Raw genomic sequence first — 11759 nt, 5'->3', positions numbered from 1 at the left:
GGCAAGGACTTCATGACCAAAACACCAAATGCATTGGCAACAAAAGCCAAAATAGACAAATGGGACCTAATCAAACTCCACAGCTTCTGCATGGCAAAAGAAACAGTCATTAGAGTTAATCAGCAACCAACAGAATGGGAAAAAATTTTTGCAGTTTACCCATCTGACAAAGGGCTGATATCCAGAATTTACAAAGAACTAAAACAGATTTACAAGAAAAAACAAACAAGCCCATTCAAAAGTGGGCGAAGGATATGAACAGACACATTACAAAAGAAGACATACATGAGGCCAATAAACATGAAAAAATGCTCATCATCACTGGTTATTAGAGAAATGCAAATCAAAACTACATTGAGATACCATCTCATGCCAGTTAGAATGGCGATCATTAAAAAATCTGAAGACAACAGATGCTGGAGATGATGCAGAGAAATAGGAACACTTGTACACTGTTGATGGGAGAGTAAATTAGTTCCACCATTGTGGAAGACAGTGTGGCGATTCCTCAAGGAACTAGAAATAGAAATTCCATTTGACCCAACAATCTCATTGCTGGGTATATACCCAAAGGATTATAAATCATTCTACTCTAAAGACACATGCACACGAATGTTCACTGCAGCACAGTTTACAATAGCAAAGACCTGGAACCAACCCAAATGCCCATCGACGATAGACTGGACAGGGAAAATGTGGCACATATACATCATGGAATATTATGCAGCCACCAAAAACATTTAGTTCGTGTCCTTTGTAGGGACATGGATGAACCTGGAAACAATCATTCTCAGCAAACTGACACAAGAACAGAAAATCAAACACCATATGTTCTCACTCATAAACGGATGTTGAACAATGAGTCCACACGGACACAAGGAGGGGAGCATCACACTCTGGGGTCTGTTGGGGGGAAATGGGGGGGACAGCAGGGGGTGGGGAGGTGGGGAGAGATAGCATGGGGAGAAATGCCAGACATGGGTGATGGGGAGGAAGGCAGCAAGTCACACTGCCATGTGTGTACCTAAGCAACAATCTTGCATGTTCTTCACATGTACCCCAAAACCTAAAATGCAATTAAAAATACCCTAGAAGAAAACCTAGGCAAAACCATTCAGGACATAGGCATAGGCAAGAAATTCATGACTAAAACACCAAAAGCATTGGCAACGAAAGTCAAAATAGACAAATTGGATCTAATTAAACTCCATAGCTTCTGTATAGCAAAAGTAACAATCATTAGAGTGAACTGGCAACCAACAGAGTGGGAAAAAAATTTTGCAATCTACTCATCTGACAAAGGGCTGATATCCAGGATCTTCAAAGAACTAAAACAGATTTACAATAAAAAAACAAACAAACCCATCCAAAAGCGGGAGAAGGTTATGAACAGACACTTTTCAATGGAAGACATATATGAGGCCCACAAACAAATGAAAAAATGCTCATCATTATTGATTATTAGTGAAATGCAAACCAAAACCACATTGAGATACCATCTCATGCCAGTTAGAATGGTGATAATTAAAAAATCTGGAGACAACAGATGCTGGAGAGGATGTGGAGAAATAGGAACAGTTTTACACTGTTGATGGGAGTGCAACTTAGTTCAACCATTGTGGAAGACAGTGTGGCGATTCCTCAAGGACCTAGATATAGAAATGCCACTTGACCCAGCAACCCCATTACTGGGTATATATCCAAAGGATTATAAGTTGTTCTATTATAAAGACACATACACACGTATGTTCATTGTGGCACTGTTTACAATAACAAAGACCTGGAATCAACCCAAATGCCCATTGATGATAGACTGGACAAGGAAAATGTGTTACATATACACCATGGAATACTATGCAGCCATAAAAAATGATGAGTTTGTGTCCTTTGTAGGGACATGGATGAACCTGAAAACCATCACTCTCAGCAAACTGACACAAAAACGGAAAATCAAACACCACATGCTCTCACTCATAGGTGGGTGTTGAACAATGAGAACACATGGACACAGGGAGGGGAGCATCATGCACTGAGGTCTGTTGCAGGGGAATAGCAGCAGGCATAGAAAATTTTTATATAATAAAACAGTAGCTGAAAAGTTCCCAGGTCTTGGGAGATAATAAGGACATAGAGATTTAGCAAACTTAAAGGCTTCCAATGAGATTAAAACCTTGGATACTTTTTCTGAGACACATTATAGTCAAACTGAAAAAAGTCAAAGCTAAGGAGAATTCTAATAGCTGCAAGAGATAAATGTCAAGTCACAATAAAATAATTTCTATTTGACTATCAGCAGACATCTCAGCAAAAACCTTACAGGCCAGGATAGAGTAGGATGACACATTAAAAGAAGCAAAAGAAAAAAAAAATGTCATCCACGAATACTACATTGAGGAAAGATATCATTTAGAAATAAAGGAGAAATAAAGGCCTTCCCAGACAATCAGAAACCGTGGGGATTCATCACCATTGGAGTAGACTTAAAAGAAATGCCTAAAGGAGTACTGCAATGGGAAATAAAAGGAAAATAATTGATGTAAAAGTACATCAAAGTACAAAATTTACCAGTATAGGTAAACCCATACAATACCCAGGATACCTCAGTGATGTAATGTTGCTATGTAAATCCTTCAATCCTGTAGTATGAAGATTCAAAGTAAAAAACTTCTAAAATTAGTAATGAAGGAACATACAAACTATAATAATATAAATTAAGGCAATCAGAATACAGATTATGGGAGAGAGGGGAAAAGGTCAAAAGTGTTTTTATGTGACCAAAGTTAAGTTGTTTTTAAGACTCTATGATAGCAGCATTGTAATCACAAAAAATTACAGAAGATTACATAGATGAGAAAAAGGAAGGGAAAAAATCTTAACATTAGATAACTACAAACCACAGATAAACAAGAAATCAAGAAAGAAACAAAGATTTACCAAACAACCATAAAACAATTGGCGGGAGTAAGAACCTACGTATCAATAATAAAATTGAATGTAAATAAATTAAATTCTGCAATTAAAAGACAAAGAAGGGTTGAGTTAATTTTTTTTTTTTTTTTTTTTTGGGACGGGGTTTCGCTCTTGTTACCCAGGCTGGAGTGCAATGGCGCGATCTCGGCTCACCGCAACCTCCGCCTCCTGGGTTCAGGCAATTCTCCTGCCTCAGCCTCCTGAGTAGCTGGGATTACAGGCACGCGCCACCATGCCCAGCTAATTTTTTGTAGTTTTAGTAGAGACGGGGTTTCACCATGTTGACCAGGATGGTCTTGATCTCTTGACCTCGTGATCCACCCGCCTCGGCCTCCCAAAGTGCTGGGATTACAGGCGTGAGCCACTGCGCCCGGCCGGTTGAGTTAATTTAAAAAATCCAACTATATTTTGCCTACAAGAGATGTACCTCTCTATTAAAGACAAATAGAGTGAAAGTGAATGAATGGAAAAAGATACTGCATGCAAACAGAAACCAAAAATGATCAGGAGAAGCAATACATATGTTAGACAGAATAGATGTTAATTCAAAAACCATCAAAAGAAACAAAATTTTATTATACAATGCTAAAGGGATAATTCAACAAGATATAATAATTGTAAATATATATGTGCCCAACGCTGGAGCAGCCAAATATATAAAGCAAAGATGAATAGATCTAAAGGGATAGACAGACTGAAATACAATAATAGTTTGAAAATTCAACAGTCTATTTTTGGCAACGAACAGATCATTAAGGCAGAATATTAACAAAGAAACATCAAAACTAAACTGTATTTTTGAACAAATAGTCTTAATAGACATTTGAATAACATCTTATTAAATTGCTGCAGAATACCCATTCTTCTCATCACCACGTGTAACATTCTCCAGAACAGATAATGTGTAAGGTCACAAAATATCTATTGGCACGTTAAAAACAGTCAAAATTATATCACATCACTTTTCTCAGTACAAAGGAATACAACTAGAAATCAATAATAAGAGGAATTTTAGAAACTGTACAAATACATAAAACTTGAATAGCATGCTCCCAAATGACTAATGAGTAAATAACCACATTAGAATAAAAATTTTAAAAATTATTGAACAAATGAAAGAAGCAGCACAATATAACAGAATTTATGTGATACAGCAAAAACAGTTCTAAGAGGGAAGGTTATAGCAATAAATACCTACATCAAAAATATAAAAGGATTTGAAATAAACCACCTAATGATGCACCTCTAGAACTTGCAAAGCAAGAAGAAGCCAAAACATAAATTAATAAAAAATAAAGATCAGAATAAAAATTAATGAAATTTGAGATAAAATCAAAATGCAAAATATCAACAAAATAAAGAGTTTATTTTAGAAAAGTTAAATCTTACAAAACTTTAGTTAGACTAAGAAAAAAGAGTTAAAAAACGCAAGTAAATAAAATCAGATACTAAAAAGAAAGCAGTACAACTGATACCACAGAAAATAAACTGATTATTAGAGACCATTATGAAAAAGTTTACATCAATAATATGAAAAAGCTGGAAGAAACTGATAAATTTCTGGACACAGACAACCTACTAAGATTGAACCATGAGGAAATAGAAAACCTGAGCAAACAAACAATGTAATGAGATTGAAGCAGTAATAATTATTTTTTCATCAAAGGAAAGCACAGGTTACAGGGTTTTCACTGCTGAATTCTATTATACTTGTAAAGAAAAACTAATCCCAAGTACATACAAACTATTTTATAAAATTGGATATTAGGAAATACTTCCAAAATTACTCAAGGCCAGGATTACTCTGAAACAAGAACCAGAGAAAGACAAGACAAGAAAGTATATCCCTAATGAACATAAATGTAAAAATATTCAAACTAATACTAGCAAAACAAATGCAACAGCCCATTAAAAAATTATTCCCCATGATCAAGTGGAATTTATCCCAGGGATTCAGTGATTGTCCAATATATGCAAATTAATAAACTGGATGCATCGCATTAACAAAATCGAGAACAAAAATTACATAACAATTTCATTAGATGTTGAAAAGTACTTTGATAATAACTGTGAACAAGTTGGGCACAGAGGGAAAATAACACTACAAAAACCATATATGAAAATGAACAGCTAATATCACACTGAATGGAGAAAAATGGAAAGCCTTTCTATTAAGATCTGGAACAAGACAGGAATGCCACTTATCACTTCCATTCAGCATAGTACTGAAGTCCTAGCCAGAGCAATTAGGCAAGAGAAAGTAATAAAGGGCACCTAAATTGAAAAGGAAGAAGCAAATAAGTTTTGTTTGGAGACAACATAATCTTATTTTTAGAAAAAGCTGAAGACCCAACAAAACACTTCCAAATGATTAACGAATTCATTTAGGTTGCAGGATACAAAATCATTGTACAAAATTAGTAGCATTTCTGTATGCTAATAGCAATAAATCTGAAAAAGAAAAAAGTTAAAAAACACAAGTAAATAAAATCAGAGATTAAAAAGAAAACATTACAACAGATACCACAGAAAATAAACTGATTATTAGAGCCTAGTAAAAGAATCTCTTTTAGAATAATCACCAAATATACTTAAGAATAAATATAACCACGTAAGTTAAAAATCCCTACAAGGAAAACTATAAACTACTGATGAAAAAGCTAAAAGGATACAAGAAAATAAAAGATAGCCCATGTTTATAGCTTGGAATAATTATTAATATTAAATATCTATTCTTTCAAAATCAATCTGCACATTTATTGCAATTATTACCAAAATTCCAATGATGTCCTTCACAGAAATAGAAAAAGCAATTGCCAGTTTCCTATGGAACCAGGAATTATCCCACATAAACACAGCAATCTTGAGCAGCAACAACAAACCCAGAGACATCACACCACCTGATTTTAAGTTATACTACTAGGCTATAGAACATGAAACAGCATGTTCCTGGCATAGAAAAAAAACAGATGCACCAATGGAACAAAATAGAGAATGCACAATTAAATTTACTCATAGCCAACTCACCTTCTACCTAAGTGCCAAGAACTTACATTGAGGAAAGAACGATCTATTTAGGTAACTAGCTGTTCATATGCAGAAAAATGAAACTATATTCCCATTTTTCAACACACACACACACACACGCACACACACACACACACATATACAAAAATTAATTCAAAATACATTACATACTTAAATGTAAGCCCTAAATCTTTAAAACCACTAAAAGAAACTTTGGGGAAAATGTTACAGGACATTGATCTGAGCAAAGATTTCTTTTTGGATAAGAATTTGAAATAGCAGACAACAAAAGCAAAATCAGACAAATAAGATTACGTTGATTGAAGAAATACAGCAACAAAACATATCAATAAAGGGACAACCTACAAAATGGGAAAAATGTTTGCAAACTATCTCACAAGGGATTAATAGCCAGAATATATACGAAACTCAAGCAACTCTAGCAAGAACAAATAATCCCATTAATAAATAGGCAAAATCCTTTAACAGACATTCCCTAAAAGACAACATATAAATGGCCAATAGCTATGTGAAAAAAATGTTCAATATCACTAATCATCAAGAATATGCAAATCAAAATCACAATGAAATATCATCTTGCCCAAATTAGAATAATTACTATCAAAAAGACAAAAATAAAATAAAAGGCTAGAATGGATGTGGAGAAATAAGATTTTGCCTCTATTGTTGGAGGGAATGTAAATTAGTGCAGCATTATAAAGAATAATATGAAGAACCCTCAAAAAAACAAAAGTAGAAAAACCATGTGAACCAGTAATCTCTCCAAAAAAAAAAAAATAACCTCAGTATATCAAGGAAATATCCACACTTTCATATTTATTATGGCAGTGCTCACAATAGTCAAGGTGTGGAATCAATCTAACTGTCTATCAATGGTTGAATGAATAAAGAAAATGTGGTGTTCTTACACAATTAAATTTTATTCAACCATAAAACAGAATGAAATTCTCTCATTTTCAGCAACCTCGATGGAATTCAGGTTATAATTCAGTGAAATAAACTAGGCACAGAAAGTCAAATGTCACATGTTTTAACTGGTATATCAGAGCTGAAAAAGTGTGTCTCACAGACACACAGAATTTGTTGCTTACCAGAGGCTGGGAAGAGAAGGAAATAGGAGGGAATGAAGAGAAGTTGTTGGTTAAGAGGTACAAAAATACAGCCACATAGAAGAAATAAGTTCTAGAGGGCCGGGCGTGGTGGCTTACGCCTGTAATCCTAGCACTTTGGGAGGCCAAGGTGGGTGGATCAACTGAGGTCAGGAGTTCAAGAAGAAATAAGTTCTAGCATATGATAGTGCTATAGAGAAATCAGTTTTAACTTACTATATGTATATGTTAAAATAGCTAAAAGAGAAGAATTTCAATGTTTCCAATTCCAAGGAAAGATAAATGTTTGAGGTGATCTATAGCTCAATTACCCCAATTTTATTAATACACTTGGTAGACATGTGTCAAAAATATCCCATGTACCACAAAAAATACATATGGCTATTATATGTTAATAGAACACAAAGACAAAAAGAAGAAAGATTTCTAATAAATAACCAAACATAAACTCAAGGAACTAGAAAATGAAGAAGCTAAGCTCAGGGCAGAAATGAACAACGTAAGAACTAAAAGTACAATTAAAAAGATCAGCAGAACTAAAAGTCGCTCTTTTGAGAATATAAACAGAATCAACAAAGCTTTAGCTAGACTAAGAAAAAAAGAAAAATATTCCAAAGAAAACCAGAGATGAAAATAAAACACTTCCACAGATATCACAGAAATACAAAGGACTGTAAGAAACTATGAACAACTATATGTGAAGAAATTCAAGAACAGAGAAGAATAGATAAATTTCTGGGCATGTACAACCTACTAAGTTTACAGTAAATAAATAAATAGAAAATATGAACACACCTATAATGAGTGAGGCTCAAGATGACCAACTAAATGCAGCTGGGAAGTGCTACTCCCATAGAGAGAGAGCAGTATTTCCACTAAACCAACATAATTTGAACAGATCTTTGGAATAAAAATGCTAAGTGTGGATGAATAAAATATGTAGATGTTGAGACTGAAGAGGGAGGAAGCTGGGAACCCTGTGTGTGATGACTGAATGCTAGGGCTGGCGTGTCCGGTCCTGAAGAGCTCCTGGGAAGGGTTAAGTAAAGAGACTAGAAGATTATCAACTGTCACCATGGACCTCTGTGATCCTAGGTGTAAGGGAACACATACTCATGACAGACATTTGAGCTGGTGAGTAGATCTCACTGGAGATTACATGGAAGTGGAGTTGTAACAGGCGTGGAGTCAGGGGCCTTTATGTGTGGGATAGCTCCAGCACAGTCCAGCTGTTAGTGTGCATTGCCCAGGGCTCCTCATCTCCCTCTGAGAGGCTCTGGCCTCAGCTAACCACTAAGAAGAAAGCAGAGCTGGCTTCCCCACAGGACTGAGGCACATCTGCCCTGAAGGCCTGCCTGCCCACCAGTCTCTCCCAGGGCTCCTGCCTGGCTGCTGCACAGGAGCATGTACACAGGGGAGCCCCACTGACCAACCTGGGAGTTTTGGCTAAACCTGGGTGTGTTTCGAGCCTGTGAGCCCTTCAGATCCCACAGCACCCATGGAACACAACCCCAAGTGTTCAGAGGAAGGAGCCAGGAACAGGTCCTGGCTCACATGGGCGGTGGTCCATGGTTTAAGAGTGCTAAGCCAAAATATGTGCCTAGCACTTAAGCAAGGGAGTAGCCCACACTCTCAGAAAACTAAGAGAGGTGGAGTCACACAGGTTTGTGGGCTGCTGTGCGATCTAGGCATGCCTATCTCTACAGGAGTGGTAGAGTGAGTAAGGATGTGGACTATTTCTCTACTGGATTTTTGCCTGAGGGAGCCCTATGACCCAAGACACCTTACCAAAATAAAGAAAAAAAATTGAGAGCACAGCACCAGTGATTGAAGATGGCTCCCCCAAGGCCCAAGAGTGAACTTGGCCTAGGGGGTTATTGCTCCACCTGACGCCACAGAGCACAGCTGCAAATGCCAAAATGAACAAAGGACCCACAAGGCTGAATAAGAGCCTATCTCCCATCAGCCAACTGCTGTCTACTGGATTACAGCCTAAACTATCACACCAAAAGACACTGCTAATTCTTTCCCCCTGTGAAATCAAGGGCAATAATTCAACAATTCCTTGTACAGAGCCTTAGCCTTCTGAAAACTTCTAGAAATGAAGCCAACTGAATATATTCAATTTACATCACAGTTATAAAGAAAACCCTCTCATATGAAAAACAGTAAGTGAAAGAACTCTGACAGTTCAAAAACCCAGAGTGTTTCCTTACCTCCAAACAAGCCCCTCACTTTCCTTGCAATGGTGATTAATCAGTCTGAAATGTCTGAAAAATGACAGACACGTAATCCAGAACTGGATGACAAGGAAGTTGATATTGAGATTGAGTTGAAACTCAGTCTAAGGAAGCTAAGCAATCCGGTGAACTGATTTAAGAACTGACAGATGAAATAGTCATATAAAGAAATACCCAACCTGAACTTCTTGAAGTAAAAACAAACAAACAACAAAAAAAAAACTACTACAAGAATTTCATGTTACAATTGGAACTATTAACATGAGAATAGACCAGGCTAAGGAAACAATCTCAGAGCTCAAACACTGGTTCTTTGAATCAACTCAGACAAAACTAAAGAAAGCAAAAATGAAGAAATAAAGAACAATACCTCCAAGTAATATAAGATTATATAAAGAAACCAACTGTATGACTAATTGGCATTCCTCAGAGAGAAGGAGAGAGAATAAGCAACTTGCAAAGTATATTTGAGGATATAGTTTGTAAAAATTTCCCTAAAATGTTTGGAGATATTGACATGCAAATACAAGAAACACAGAGAATCCCAACAAGCTACTATACAAAATGACAACCTCCAAGTTACGTACTCATCTCATTCACAGAGATAAATACAAAAAAAAAAAAAGTCTTAAAAGCAGCTAGAGAGAAGGGGCAGGTCACTTACAGTGGGAATCCCAACAGGCTAGCAGCAGAACTCTCAGAAGAAACCTTAAAAGTCAGAAGGGGAGGGATAACATGGGAAGAAATGCCAGATATAGGTGATGGGGAGGAAAGCAGCAAACCACATTGCCATGTATGTACCTATGCAACAATCCTGCATGTTCTTCACATGTACCCCAAAACCTAAAATGCAATTAAATATATATATAAAAAAGAAGGTAAATGATAAACATAAAAAAAGTCAGAAGAAGTTGAGCACCTAATTTGAGCATCCTTAAAGAAAATGAATTGCAACCAAGAATTTCATGTTCCACAGAACTAAGCTTCATAAGTGAAGGGTAAATAAAAGCCTTCTTAGAGAATCAAATGCTATATTTCAACTAGATCAGCATGATAAGAGGTCCTTAAGGGACTAAGCATGGAATCAAAAGAATGAGACCTGCTACCGCAATAACACACTTAAGTACGTAATTCACAGCCACTATACAGCAACTATGCAATCAAGTCTACCTAACAAACAGCTAACAACAGGATAACAGGATCAAAATCACACAGAATAATACTAAAGCTGAATGTGAATGGGATAAACACCACACTTAAAAGACACAGAGTGGCCAGCTTGACACAAGAATAAGACACAAACAGCTGTTGTCATCAAGAGATGTGCCTCACATGTAATAACACTTACAGCACCATGGTAAAATTATAGAGTAAAATTTACCTTGCAAATGGAAAACACAAATGGGAAGGAATTGCTATTCTTATATTAGATAAAACAGACTTTAAACCAATAAAAATTAAGAAGGACAATGAAGGGAGGTACATAATGATACCAGGTACAACACAACAAGAAGCCTTAACTATTCTAAATATATATACATCCCACATTGGAGCACCTATATTCATAAAGCAATTTCCTCTAGGCCTGTGAAAAAACCTAGACAATCAGACAAAATATTGGAATCCTTCAACACTCCACTGACAGCATTAGACAAATCATCAAGGCAGAAAACTAACCAAAAAGCTCTGGATTTAAAGTCCACACTCAACACATTCTCATAGCCATCTATAGAACATTCCATCCAACAACCACAGAACATATAGTCTTCTCATCTGCACACATAGTATATTCTAATATTGACTACGTGTTCAGTCATAAAGCAAGTCTCAATAAATTTGAAAAAACCCTGAAATCATAACAAGCAAATTATTGTACCACAGGGCAAGAGACACTGAAAGCAGTATCAAGGAGATCTCTCAAAACTGTACACCTATCTGGAAGGTAAATAATTTACTCCGGCGTAACTCCCTGGTGAACATAAAAATTAAGGCAGAATTAAAAAGAAAATCATTGAAATTAGTGAAAATTGGACAAAACAACAAAATCTCTGGGATGCAGCCAAAGAAGTGTTAACAGAAAAGTTTATTGCCCTAAATGCCTTTGTCAAGACGTTAGAAAGATCTCAAATTACTACTCTAACTTTGCCTCTAAACAAAATAGAAATAGAAAACCCAAAATAGAGAAAAAGCAATAACTAAAATGAGAGAATAACTTACTGAAATTGAGATGTAAAAATGTATACAAAAGATCAATGAAACCAAGAGTTGTTTCTTTTCTTTTTTTTTTTCCCATTTATTTATTTTATTGCATTTTAGGTTTTGGGGTACATGTGAAGAACATGCAAAATTGTTGCATAGGTACACACATGGCAGTGTGATTTGCTGCCTTCTT

The sequence above is a fragment of the Cebus imitator genome, unplaced genomic scaffold (genome assembly GCF_001604975.1).
Source record: "Cebus imitator isolate Cc_AM_T3 unplaced genomic scaffold, Cebus_imitator-1.0 Scaffold468, whole genome shotgun sequence".
NCBI classification, from domain to species: Eukaryota; Metazoa; Chordata; class Mammalia; order Primates; family Cebidae; genus Cebus; species Cebus imitator.
This window is presented reverse-complemented; position numbering follows the sequence as displayed.